Source organism: Scyliorhinus canicula, chromosome 10 (assembly GCF_902713615.1).
Source record: "Scyliorhinus canicula chromosome 10, sScyCan1.1, whole genome shotgun sequence".
Taxonomy (NCBI): Eukaryota; Metazoa; Chordata; class Chondrichthyes; order Carcharhiniformes; family Scyliorhinidae; genus Scyliorhinus; species Scyliorhinus canicula.
The window spans coordinates 156,681,246-156,696,271 of record NC_052155.1 but is presented as its reverse complement, the minus strand read 5'-3'; positions in this window follow the sequence as shown (position 1 = coordinate 156,696,271).

The window sequence follows — 15,026 nt, the reverse complement described above, 5'->3', positions numbered from 1 at the left end:
AGGCCAATGAATATTCAAGCAGCTCACAGAAAACACAACTAGGTTTGGTACGGTGGTAAGTGCTCTCAAAATGTAATCTAGGCCAAAGAAAAGTGCGATGATAGAACAATATACATTCCATCGGACAAAACAATATATGGCAGTGTTGTGGCAATTGGCTTCTACAAGTAAAATTGGCACAGTAACCAACAAACTAATCTGACCAATTAATTGAAACAATTTCAATTCCATGAAATAGGGAACATCTCCTCCTGGAGGATCATGATTTAACCATGGAAAAAGCCATGCCCTCAGCAGTCCAAATCAAGTCTGCCATGTTGCAGTCAAAGGGATTACATAGGAATATACCCTCAGTCACAAAATCACAGAACCAAAGGAAATAACAGTGCAGAAGAGGCCCTTCAGCCCATCAAGTCCGCACCGACACATGAAAAACACCTGACCTAACTATCTAATTCCATTTGCCAGCACTTGGCCTATAGCCTTGAATGTTATGAGGTGTCAAGTGCTCATGAATCCAGGTACTTTTAAAAGGAGTTGAGACATCCTGCCTCTCCCACCCTCCCAGCAGTACATTCCAGACCATCACCACCCTCTGGGTAAAAAGATTTTTCCGACATATCCCCTATCTTGATTTTGTGTCCCCCTCGTGCTTGACCCTTCAACTAAGGGGAACAGCTGCCCCCTATCCACACTATCCGTGTTGCTGATAATCTTGTACACCTCGATCAGGTCACCCCACAATTTTCTCTGCTCCAGCGTAAACAACCAAAGCCTATCCAACCTCTCTTGATAACTTAAATTTCTATCCCAGCCACCACCCTGGTGAATCTCCTCTGCATCCCCTCCAGTGCAATCACATCCTTCCTATATTGTGATGACCAGCAATGTACACAGTATTCCAAGTGTGGTTTCACCAAAGTTCTATACAGCTCCAACATGACCTCTCTGCTTTTGTAATCTATGCTTCGATTGATAAAGACAAGTGTCCCATATGCCTTTGTCACCACTCTATTAACCTGCCCTTCTACCATCAGAGAAATATGGACAAACATGCCAAGGTCCTTTGTTCCTCGGAACTTCTCACTCTCATGCCACTCATTGAATATTTCCTTGTATCATTGCTCCTTCCAAAGTGCATCACCTCACACTTTTCAGGGTTAAATTCCATCTGCCACTTATCTGCCCATTTGACCATTCCTTCTTTAACTTCCTGTAACTTCACTGTTAGCCACCAGGGAATTTTTGGTGTCATCTGCAAACTTACTGATCCTACCCCCCACGTAGTCACCTACATTGTTTATATAAATGACAAACAATAGGTACACCACAGGGCACTAGCTTCCAATCATTAAAACAGCTGTCTGCCATAAGACAAAGGTCATAAGACATAGGAGCAGAATTAGGTCATTTGGTCCACCAGGTCTGCTTCACCTTTCAATCATAGCTAATATGTTCCTCATCCCCATTCTCCTGCCCACTCCCCATAAGCCCAAAACCCCTAATTAATCAACCAGAGCACCTAGAGTAAACCCACGCGGACACAGGGAGAAAGTGCAAACTCTACACATTCACCTCAGACTGGCATTAAACCCAGGTTGTTAGCGCTGTGAGGCAGCAGTGCCAACCATTGTGCCACCATGCCACCTGGTCTACCCACTACCTTCATCGACACACCTGGTCACCTCCTCAAACAATTCAATCAAATTTTTTAGTCATAACATCCCTCTGACAAAACCATGCTGATTATCCCGGATCAAACCTTGCCTCTCCAAATGGAGATAGATTCATTACTTCTGAATTTTCTCCAATAGCTTTCCTACCACTGACATGAAACTCACTGGTCTGTAGTTCCCTGGCTTATCTCCAGAACCTTTCTTAAACAGTGGAACCCCATCAGCTGTTCTCCAGTCCTCTGGCATCTCCCCCGTGGCCAAAGATGAATTAAAAATTTGGGTGAGAGTCTCTTCAATCTCCTCCCTTGCCTCCCACAGCAGCCTGGGACACAATACATCCGGACCTGGGGGTTTTCCACTTTTAAGCCTGCCAACACCTCCAATACCTTGTCACTCCCTGTGTCAAGGGTCTCAGGGTTGCAGACAGAGCTTGCCCAACCAGCTCAAGTGCATAGGTTATGGACAGCATGGGCTATCTCATCAACCTGTGCCCCACAGTCGGGTAACATTAAACTGAGACCCTACTTGTGGACATGCTCATCAAAGCACAGCAGCATGTGCAATTTGAGGGAAAGAGTGTAACCCTTGCTTAAATCACATTGCAAAGGTGTACAAGTTGAAGCAGAGGACTTCATCAGTTCAACCCATGGAAGAGTGTCTTCCTGAGAGTGACGTAAGGCATGTGAATACCGACACTCACAGTAAAGCAGCAGGTCATTTTAAGGAATGCTCGGTTGAGATTGTGGGCATCACAGCGTTGTTCCCCAACAATGTTGATGCAACAGTATCTACATTGAGCATCAAACTCTGTCATAGGTATTCTTTGCAACTTTCTCTCACTCCTGTGGCAGACAATCTTCAAGCTTATGACAACTAGATTATTATGGTTTTGGGAATGATCACAATTATAGTAGGCTACAAATTGTTGCCCCAGATAGGTTCACATTCAATGCAGCCAAAAGCAGAAGCCTTTTCGATAGTCCTGGCTTCAAACTTGAAGATCCCACCGGAGCTCTTGTAATCGATTACGGAGGTAATACGCGCAATTATCCTTCAATATTGACCGGATTTGGGGAAATTAAGGGGTATGGTCACGCTCCTTGCTAAAGCACAACTTTCTGCCAGTTTCGCAAAATTTGAGGCGGTAGCCATTTGCAATCAATGCTGAAGTGTCACAAGAGCTGAGACAACATGAAGCAGCTTGTATCACTGAGAGAATTGACTCACCACTGTAGACATCAAACCTACTCAGGGGCTGTTTAGCACAGGGCTAATTCGTTGGCTTTGAAAGCAGACCAAGGCAGGCCAGCACCATGGTTCAATTCCCGTAACAGCCTCCCCGAACAGTTGCCGGAATGTGGCAACTAGGGACTTTTCACAGTAACTTCATTTGAAGCCTACTCGTGACAATAAGCGATTTTCATTTCATTTCATTTCATTGTGTGACAGAAACATGGCAACAGCTGGAGTGAAGCCAACACACAACCCATCAAAGTCACTATTGTGTTCTGACTGTCTCACATGAAAGAGTTGGCATCTTTTCTCGGTACTGCCAACATTTACCACAGATTTGTTGCTGAGTACTCAGACATCACAGAACCTCTGTCGATATATTTCCAAGTCACAATGGTGAGTATCTTGGAGGGGAACTTCCAGGTGGTGGTATTCTCATGTGTCTGCTGCCCTTATCCTTCTAGATGGTAGCAGTCATGAGTTCCAAAGGTGTTGCCTAAGGAATCTTGGTAAATTCCTGCAGTGCGTCTTGTTGATGGTACACATTGATGCTACTGTGTGTCGACTGTTTGTGGAAGGGGGAGAAATCAAGTGGGCTGCTTTGTTCTGGATGGTGTCGAGCTTTTTGAGTGTTGTTGGAGCTGCACTCATCCAGGCAAGTGGAGAGTATTCCATTACGCTCCTGACTTGTGTCTTGTAGATGGTCGACATGGTTGGGAAGCCAAGAGCTGAGTTACTTGCCTCACGATTCCTAATCTCTGACCTGCTCTTATAGCCACACCACTCATCCAGTTCAGCTTCTGGCAGAGTGTTAGCACAGCTGCCTCAGAGCACCAGGGACTCGGATTCAAATCCAGCCGTGGGCCACTGTTTGTGTGGAGTTGCACGTTCTCTCCGTGTCTGCATGGGTTTCCACCGGATGCTCGGTTTTCCTCCCACAGTCCAGAAAGTACTTATTAGGTTAAGTGGACATGCTAAATTTCCTTTAGTGAACAAAGATGTGCAGGTTAGACAGGGTTACAGCGATAGGGTGGGGGAGTGAGCTGAGATAGGGGGGGCGATTCTCCGCTCCGTGGACCAAGTGCCCGCGCCATCGTGAACGGCATCGCATTTCACAACAGCGCGAACAGGGCCCAGGCATTACCTGGCCCCCTGCACAGCGCTGGAGCGGTTCACGCCACTCCAGCCTCCTTACGCGACACCAAATGGGCGCCGCACCAACCCACGCATGCGCAGTTGGGGCAGCTCAATCTTGCTCATGTGCAGTTGGGCCGCGCCATCCTTCGCATGTGCGGGGAACTTCTTACGCACGCCAGCCCCGACGCAATATGGCGTGAGTGTTCAGGGACCAGCCGGGGGAGGAGAGGCCGGCCCACCAATTGGTGGGCCCTGATCGCTGGCCAGACCGCTTCGGAGGCCCCCCCCCCCCGGGTGAAGGAGCCCCCCTCCCGCCGGCAGCGACCAGGGGTGGACGGCGCCGGCGGGACCCTGTCGTTTGCGGCGATTCTCCGAGCAGCCCGGCGCGATTTGCGCGGCGTTGGTTTCGGTGGGGGGTGGGAGAATCGCGTGCGGAGGTCGGGGCGGTGTGGCGCCCCAGCGATTCTCCCACCCGGGGGGGGGGGAGGGCGGAGAATACCATCCAGGGTGCTCTTTCAGAGGGTCAGTGCAGACGCAATGCACCGAATGGCCTCATTCTTCAGTGTAGGGATTCTATAGATCCATGGGTTTCTGTGGATGGAAGCCCTTCATTTCCAGTCTGTCTCATCAGGAATCCACCGTTTGAAAACAAACCCCCCCCCCATCCCATTACCTATCGAATGTCAAATCAAATCAGATGATGACATTATCACTGTGAATGGGACAGATAGTTTAACGGTAGCAAAGATGGGTGCAATAGATTGAGATTGTTTTGCATTGTCTCATAAGTAAAACCAGAGCAGGAATTAGTCACAGTTTATTGAGATGTTTTTTAATTCACACAGTTATTTGGTGAAGATTATTGCAGCTGGACAAAGAGAAATGCCTTGTTAGTGAAATATTAGGCTCTCAGTAAATGATCACAATAACAGTTTTTCTGTGCTTATTTAGATGAACCTGGGAATCAATGTCATCCCCTCTCTGAGGGACGCAATCTCACCCCTTCTGGGAATTCCCGGAAAAGATCGTGCAGACCATCTTTAAATAATGTTGAGTCATGGACTGAGAGAGGTTTGAAGAAAGCCAGAGAAAAAGCAAGATGATATCAAAGGCAGATGATGACAATGAACAAATTAACAGAGTATATAAGTATTTAGATGCACACTTGCAATGCCAAGGCATACAAGACTATGGGCCAAATGCTGGACAATGGGATTAGAATACTTAGGTGGTCGTTTCTGACCGGCGCAGATGCAACAGCACAGAAGCAATGGGCCGAAGGGCCTTTTCTGTGCTGTAGACCTCTGTGACTCTACTTTTTAATAGAAATTAACCTTCTGTTCTGAAGATTGGGGTTCCATTCTACAGGCACTGGTCACTGTCCATTGATCCATCAAGTAGACACAAAACAAATATGAATCTTGATAGTGAATGCTGACAGGTTAATTGTAACTCCTGCTGCTAACCGACCCCTCACCTGGATCAAGCGCGCTCGGCCCGCACTGCAGCCACAGGTACATATGCCGTTCCTCCCGCCAAGATGGTGACCCCGGCATGTTCAATCCTGCAACTTCAACAACGCAGATGGAATGTCAACCGTCAGGTTTTATAACTACTTTTGCCTTCATATTTATTGAATCTTTTGGTTGAATAGTTGAAAATGATTTCTCTCCACCCTAACTACACAAGTGCAGCACAGAAGCACAGTGGGTAGCACTGTTGCTTCACGGCATCAGGGTCCTCAATTCAATTCCCGGCTTGGGTCACTGTCTGTGCGGAGTCTGCACGTTCTCCCCGTGTCTGCGTGGGTTTCCTCCAGGTGCTCCGGTTTCCTGCCACAAGTCCCGAAAGACATGCTGTTAGGTGAATTGGACATTCTGAATTCTCCCTCTGTGTACCCGAACAGGCGCCGGAATGTGGCGACTAGGGGCTTTTCACAGTAACTTCATTGCAGTGTTAATGTAAACCTACTTATATTAAAAAAAATTATTATATGACCACGTTATCCCTGAAGTTCTCTGAGTTCCAGATTGACAATCAGAATGGAATGCCAATTGGTTCCACACTTTCTGAGAACCAATTTGGCACAAAGAGATATCCAAACGGCAATAGTTTATTTGTCTAACATTGGAGAGTGCAAAGCTTTATCAAGTCAGTGAACAAGTTGGAAAAGTGGTCTGTCAGGAGTTTCTACACAGCCTTACTAACTTTACTTGGTAAATAGTGGGACTCTTCATCCTTAGAGCATTGTTTTGAGTCCTATGTTGGGTGCCAGATTCTTTTCTTAAAAGCTATTTTTGGCAAAATCCGCTTTTATTGATTTTTACCAACTCATTAAAAGATTATAAATTGAAAGTATGAGGTGGAGTTAGAATTCCTCTTTGCAAGTACCATGCCCAATGTTGATTTGGATTTGTTCCAAGATTCATTTGTTATTGATTTTTCCAAGGGCTTTCTTACTTCATTATTTAACTTTAAGTCTAATCCCACAGAACTCTTACTTCTCCCGACGATGCCGCACATACTTTTTCTTCATCTTGAAAAAATTAGGGGGGTGGGAACAAATTCCTGAATCTGGCCAGGCACAACATCACTGATGATGTCACTGATAGCATCTCCACATGTGCCAGAAGCGTTCCCTTAGTGTTGTAATGTCAATAAATGCACCCTCATTGATTACAGGGGGTGGTAGCTGAGCTAATGCTTAGCTCATTCAATATTTTAACTTCCAATAGGGGTCACTAGAGAGCAGTCAAGGGTGAGAACACTGACATAGTTTCTACAGAGGTTATGAGACCAATTAAGCACATCTACGATCACGTAGGCCAACATCAGCTGGATCAGCAAAGACCAGAGATCAGTCCAGTATCTCTCTGGTCTATATGGCTCTGCTGCTCATTAGATATATCCTAAGCTAATGCAGATCCAATCTTACCTTCCTCACGGTGCTAAAGCAGTATATTGCCAAGCACTAACTGCAGTACAAAAACAAGATATTACAGATACTGGAAAGCTGAAATAAAAACATTAAAGTGCTAGAAATGCTCAGGATATCTGACAGCATCAATGGAGAGAGAAACAGAGTTGATGCCCTTTTGGCAGAACTGCATTATATTATCAATCATTTATTATACTCATTATATGATCATAATTGATATGTAGCTCCTTTTCTAGTAAACAAATAAAATATGGTCCAGGAGCAGCGTATATATAATAACTGAGGAAACTAGCAAGTGCGAAGCAATAGCATCATAAAAGCTAACAATTCGCAAACTGTCTGGAACATCAATCTAAGTTATGTGAACACAAGCAATTGCATTGAAAATGCAGTGGGGTGTAGACTTGCAACCTAAGATGTAGATATCCCCAATATCATTTCACTCCTATTGAGGGGGAAAATAATAAGGATGAAAGTCAAAAGATGCTCCAGATGGTGATTTTGTGGCACATTTTCTTCACAGCAAGCTTGCAGATTAAAGTCCTTGGATTACAGCCTGTAATGATTTCCTTTGCTGATTCAGTCATCCAGGGTCTCCGTAGTTTAGAAAATGCAGTACTCACAAGTAACAGGCTTTCTGGAGATACACCTGACCAAACTTTGCTTTCAGTTCGAGGATCACCTTCAGGCCTCTATCGTTTTGGAGAGAGAGTTGGTCAGTTCTGGACTCTGCTTGCACAGCCCTTAAGAGTGCTCCTCCACATATATCCGTCCAGGCTGCCTGCCAGTACAGAAACACAGCCTTTCTGGAGCAGAACGGAGAGGAGAGGACAGCGGACCTTCCTCGGGGCTGCAAGGAGTCAAATTGAAACCAAAATGAAACCTCGGAACATTGGAGACGTCCTAGTGGAATAGGATCTCATCATCACCGGTCACCGGGCAGAGCACAGACATTTGGGCCAATCCGTTGGCCACCAGCCACTCAATCAAACCGAGACGCAACCCATCTCTCTGTCACTTATGCTGGCCAGTCTACAATCTCTGGTTTAAACTAGCACAATCCTTTGGATTATTCTGTTTGGATTAAATGTATAGGCTGCTTACAGGCTGCTTTCCTTAAAGTAAGATGTCCATTAGTCATCCGTAGATCAAAATATAATGGCAAAAATAAAAGAAAGGGGAAATAAGCAGGGAATAAACAGGAAGGCCTCTTACAACATAAACACTCCAACCAATGTTCAATCGCTTGATCTTGACATACCCCATCATCTCTCCACTTCCAATAACTCTGTCATCTGAGACTACCATTGACCCAGTATCAGGAGGAGCGTACAGAATGACAGGATCACTGTGAAGCAGACTGGGAGGAGTGTGAAACAGGTTAGTATTACTGTGAAGCAGACCAGGAGGAGTATGTACCAGGTCAGGATCACTGTGAAGCAGACCGGGAGGAGTGTGAAGCAGAGTCAGTAATACTGTGAAGCTGATCAGGAGGAATGTGTATCAGGTCATTATCACAATGAAGAGACTGGGAGGATTGTGTTGCAGGCCAGTATCGCTGTGAAGCAGGCCAGGAGGAGTGTGTACCAGGTCAGGATCACTGTGAAGCAGACCGGGGATAGTGCGAGGCAGGTCAGGATCACTGTGAAGAGACCAGGAGGAGTGTGTGGCAGCTCAGGGTCACTGTGAAGAGACCAGGAGTCATGTGAAGCAGATCAGGATCACTGTGAAGAAGACCGGGAGGAGTATGTAGCAGGTCAGGATCACTGTGAAGCAGACTGGGAAGAGTGTGTCACAGGTTAGGATCACTGTGAAGCAGACCAGAAGTTTGCCAGAAGTCAGGATCACTGTGAAGCAGACTGGGAGGAGTGTGAAGTAGGTCAGGATCACTTTGAAGCAGACTGGGAAGAGTGTGTTGCAGGTTAGAATCACTGTGAAGCAGACCAGAAGTTTGCCAGAAGTCAGGATCACTGTGAAGCAGACTGGGAGGAGTATGTAGCAGGTCAGGATCACTGTGAAGCAGACTGGGAAGAGTGTGTTGCAGGTTAGGATCACTGTGAAGCAGACCAGAAGTTTGCCAGAAGTCAGGATCACTGTGAAGCAGACTGGGAGGAGTATGTAGCAGGTCAGGATCACTGTGAAGCAGATTGGGAAGAGTGTGTCACAGGTTAGGATCACTGTGAAGCAGACCAGAAGTTTGCCAGAAGTCAGGATCACTGTGAAGCAGACTGGGAGGAGTGTGAAGTAGGTCAGGATCACTTTGAAGCAGACTGGGAAGAGTGTGTCACAGGTTAGGATCACTGTGAAGCAGACCAGAAGTTTGCTAGAAGTCAGGATCACTGTGAAGCAGACTGGGAGGAGTGTGAAGTAGGTCAGGATCACTTTGAAGCAGACTGGGAAGAGTGTGTCACAGGTTAGGATCACTGTGAAGCAGACCAGAAGTTTGCCAGAAGTCAGGATCACTGTGAAGCAGACTGGGAGGAGTATGTAGCAGGTCAGGATCACTTTGAAGCAGAGTGTGAAGTAGGTCAGGATCGCTGTGGAATTTTGTGGGTTATGTTTGTCGTGCTCTTTGTGGCCATGTCATTTGCTTGTTGATGATAGGGGTGATTCTCTGATTTTCTTTCTCTTTTTGCTATAGGCGATTATGTCTAAGGACGAGATGCATAGATGGGGGATGGGGCTCACATCCCTTGGTTTAGTGGCGTTTGGGGACTGAACCTCGGGCCGGACTCAGTCATCTTGCTAGTGCTAAGCGCTAGACTAGTTAACGGGAGCGGTATGGGGGTGGGGCGACGACATGTTGGGCCAGTTGGTTTTCAAACCTTTTTGCCCGGGACCCATTTTTACCAACCGGTCATCCTACAGCCTTTTTTAAATGGTGGACCACATTAGCTGTTCTGGCACATCCCCGTGGCCACAGAGGAATTAAAAATTTGGGTCAGAGCCCCGGCAATCTCCTCCCTTTGCCTCCCCCTGAGTGGGCAATCATGCGAACTGCATTCTCTTTTTTTTTAAACAGCACATGGAGTCCCATGAGTTCTATTGTGAACACCGATAACTTCTAATACACTATTATAGTGACCCAATTGCAGAGGTTTCAAACATTCACACAGATTTCACATGCTGGTCCTTCAAATTCCACTTGCCCTGCCCCAGAGGAGAACCACACGTAATTTCTGTTCTGTGATTGCTGCGGATGACTTCTTCTGTTTGAAGAACTAACAAATTGCTGCAGTCCCTGTTTATATAGCTGTCACATAATTCCTCCTCCCTGTGATGGTGTAGGCATTGAAGTACTTGTGGAAGCCAGTGAACTGGTGCTGACAGCCAGCATTGCAACTCGCCATTCTCACCCCTCACACAAACTTCACTCGGCCTCTCTCCGTGTCCTTGACAGGCCCCGAGCTCCAACAGTCCCAACGCCGGGAATACCGCCCCCGCCTCCTCCCATTGGTCAGCGGGATAATGGTGTGCCGAATGTGACGTTAGGAAAGCTAATCACCCATTGGATATTCTGGGTGCCAATCAGATGGAGCAGGACAAAATGCTGCTGATGTACCATCAATTGGACTCGAGACACGATTAGGATATGAACTGTGGCTTTAATCAGCTAGTTGTTAGCCCGGTGGTCGACTACAGAGAAAGGCCGACCGCCGGGAACTCTGGCAACGTATACCCCGCCTCAGAGGCGGGGTCTACTTGCCTCTCGACCAATTGGTGAGCAGTCACATGACTAGTCCCAGCCAGTCGGACGAGAGGCACATGACCAGCCAGAGCCAATGGGAAACCAATGCTCTGCACCAATGGCAGTGCTCACATTCATACCACCACATTCACCCCTCGTGGAGAAAGAAGGCGGTGGGTGTGTAAGTGGAAGAGAGAGGGGAGAGGGGGAGGTCCGAGGACTCGTGGTATGAGCAGCGAAAATCGAGACAGGTGGGCTGCCCACTGGCTCGTGGCAAAAAAAACAATACTACTAATACTAACTTAAGGTGCAACAGAATAACAACAGAGTGTAAAAAAAATGTCCCTTGGCTGCATCAGATGGATACGATCAGCCTGTCGGGTGCCCGTGGTGTTCTGGAGGACCGTCGCAGTGGATCCGGTGACGCCCTTGCCTCCGGGAGCGTCGGTCATAGATGTGTCTCCGTACCCCGGGCCAGAGGTGGAGATGCTGTAATCGGGGGAGAGGGGGCATGTGCACTGGGTCGTGGGGGCGCGGGGGGCGCTGGGGGGAATTGGGGTTGGGGGGGAGGTGTTGATGTAGGGGGAGAAGGCCGCACGCCGGCGGGTGCCAGGTCCCAAAGCGAGACCGTATCCTGCCGACCGTCGGGATACTCCACGTACGCATACTGCGGGTTGGCGTGGAGTAACTGGACTCGTCCAACCAACGGGTCGGACTTGTGCATCCACACATGCTTCCGGAGCAAGATGGGCCCGGGGGTGGCCAGCCAGGTCGGGAGAGGGGATACTGAGGACGACTTCTTGGGGAAAACAAGAAGACGTTCATGAGGTGTTTGATTAGTCGTAGTACAGAGGAGAGACCGGATTGAATGCAGGGCATCGGGAATGACTTCTTGCCAACGGGGAATAGGGAGATCTCTGGACCGTAGGGCCAGCAGGATGGTCTTCCAAATGGTGCCATTCTCCCGCTCGACCTGACCGTTACCCCGGGGGTTATAACTGGTTGTCCTGCTAGAGGCTATGCCCCTGCTGAGCAGGAATTGACGCTGTTCGTCACTCATCAAGGAGGACCCCCAGTCGCTGTGGATGTACGCGGGGTAACCGAACAGGGAGAAGATGGATAGGAGGGCCTTTATGACGGTTGTTGTGGTCATAGAACATAGAACATAGAACAGTACAGCACAGAACAGGCCCTTCGGCCCTCGATGTTGTGCCGAACAATGATCACCCCACTTAAACCCACGTAACCCGTATACCCGTAACCCAACAATCCCCCCATTAACCTTACACTACGGGCAATTTAGCATGGCCAATCCACCTAACCCGCACATCTTTGGACTGTGGGAGGAAACCGGAGCACCCGGAGGAAACCCACGCGCACACGGGGAGGACGTGCAGACTCCACACAGACAGTGACCCAGCCGGGAATCGAACCTGGGACCCTGGAGCTGTGAAGCATTGATGCTAACCACCATGCTACCATGAGGCCATGTCGGGACAGTGAATGGCGAAAGGGAAGCGGGAGTATTCGTCGATAACACTCAAGAAATATGCGTTACGGTTGTTGGAGGGGAGGGGACCCTTGAAGTCTATACTGAGACGTTCAAAGGGGCGGGATGCCTTGATCAGATGCACTCGTTCGGGGCGGTAGAAGTGCGGTTTGCACTCGGCGCAGACGTGGCAGTCCCTGGTGACGGTCCTGACTTCCTCAACGGAGTAGGGCAGGTTGCGGGTCTTAATAAAATGGTAAAAACGAGTGACCCCCTGGATGGCAGAGGTCCGTGTGGAGGGAGCGGAGGCGGTCAATCTGCGTGCTGGCGCAGGTACCGCGGGATAGGGCATCAGAAGGCTCGTTGAGCTTCCCAGGACGATACAAGATATCGTAGTTGTACGTGGACAACTCGATCCGCCATCGCAAGATCTTGTCGTTCTTGATCTTGCCCCTCTGTGCATTATCAAACCTCCTGGCGGCCAGATAGTGCCTCCAATATCGCACAGCTTCGACTATGGCCTGTGCCTCCTTTTCCACCGAGGAATGGCGGATTTCGGAAGCCTGGAGGGTTCGTGAGAAGAAGGCCACGGGTCTGCCCGCTTGGTTCAGGCTGGCCGCCAGAGCTATGTCCGACGCGTCGCTCTCTACCTGGAATGGGAGGGACTCGTCGATAACATGCACCGTGGCCTTTGCAATATCCGCTTTGATGTGGCTAAAGGCCTGGCGGGCCTCCATCGACAGGGGAAAGGAGGTGGACTGGATGAGGGGGCGGGCTTTGTCGGCGTAGTTGGGGACCCACTGGGCGTAATAGGAGAAGACGCCCAGGCAGCGTTTGAGGGATTTGAGGGTGTTGGGGAGGGGGAGTTCCATCAGGGGGCGCATGCATTTGGGGTCGGGGCCTATCACTCCGTTACGCACTACGTAGCCGAGGATGGCTAGACGGTCGGTGCTAAACACGCACTTATCCTTATTGTAAGTTAAATTAAGGAGTTTTGCGGTTCGGAGGAATTTTTGGAGATTGATGTCGTGGTCCTGTTGGTCATGGCCACAGATGGTGACATTATCGAGATACGGGAAGGTGGCCCGTAAACCGTGCTTGTCGACCATTCGGTCCATCTCCTGTTGGAAGACCGAGACTCCATTTGTGACACCGAATGGAACCCTGAGGAAATGGTAGAAGCGCCCATCTGCTTCAAACTAGGTGTACTTTCGGTCACTCGCGCGGATGGGGAGTTGGTGGTAGGCGGACTTAAGGTCCACCGCGGGGAAGACTTTGTATTTCGCGATCCTGTTAACCAGGTCGGAAATACGGGGGAGAGGATACGCGTCCAGCTGCGTAAACCTGTTGATGGTCTGACTGTACTCGATGACCATCCGGTTTTTCTCCCCAATCCGAAATACCAGCACTTGGGCTCGCGAGGGACTGTTGCTGGCCTCGATAACTCCTTCCTTAAGGAGCCTCTGGGCCTCGGACCCGATGAAGGTCCGGTCTTGGGCACTGTATCGTCTGCTCCTAGTGGCGACAGGTTTACAATCTGGGGTGAGATTAGCAAACAAGGAAGGGGGATCCACTTTGAGGGACGCGAGGCTGCAAACAGTAAGAGGGGGAATAGGGCCGCCGAATTGGAAGGTCAAGCTCTGCAGGTTGCACTGGAAATCCAGTCCCAAGAGTGCCGGAGCGCATAGACGGGAGGGATGAGGAGTTTGAAGTTTTTGAAAACCCTCCCCTGGACCGTGAGGTCCGCTATGCAGCACCCGGTGATTTGGACTGAGTGTGAACCCAAGGCCAATTCAATCTTACGCTTAACTGGATGGATGGGGAGCGCGCAGCGTCTTACCGTGTCGGGGTGGACGAAACTTTCCGTGCTCCCGGAGTTCAGCAGGCATCTCGTTTTGTGTCCGTTGAGCTGGATCGTTGTCGTAGTCTTGGCGAGCGTGCGTGGTGTGATGGAAACAAGTCGTGGCGAGAGTTCCAGATCCTCCTCGGTGGCAGAGTAATCGCTGGCAGGGCCTTCCATGTTGGCCCAAGATGGCGGCACCCAGGACCCGCACATGGAATCGGGGTCCCAAGAGGGCGGCGCCCAGGATCCGCACATGGAGCCGGGTCCCCAAGATGGCGGTGCCCGTGGGAACCTCATGGCGGCTGGGGGCAGTGTCAGCGGCATCTGCGGGCCGATCGGGGCAGCTGGGAGCGAGGGTCGGGGGGACCGTGGGGCTGTTGCGGGGGCCGGGAGGCGGGCCGGAGAGGTTGGTGCGTGGCGCTGGGCCCTAGGGGGGCCCGGGGGGGGGGGGGGGGGGGGGGGGGGTGGAACAGCAGCGACTGACTTGGTCTGGCAGACCACCGCGTAGTGGCCCTTCTTCCCGCAGCTCTTACACAGAGCGGAGCGGGCCGGGCAGAGCGGAGCGGGCCGGGCAGCGCGGGCAGGGGTGCTTGGAGAGACCACAAAAATAGCAACGGTGCCCCGCTAGTTTGTCGGAGCGGCCAGCAGCGCAGGCCTGGAGGGGGGTCGGGGTCCATTCGTCTTCATAATCACATGTTGCACCTGTAAACCAACTTTTTGAGACTCATGCACTAGCACACCCAGGTCTCTCTGCACAGCAGCATGTTTTAATATTTCATCATTTAAATAATAATCCCTTTTGCTGTTATTCCTACCAAAATGGATAACCCACATTTGTCAACATTGTATTCCATCTGCCAGACCCTAGCCCATTCACTTAACCTATCCAAATCCCTCTGCAGACTTCCGGTATCCTCTGCACTATTTGCTTTCCCACTCATCTCAGTGTCAAGGATGAGCCACTTTTTGAAGGGATGGTGGGCAGGTGCGAGTGCTGCTAGAGGGGACCTACGCACCATACA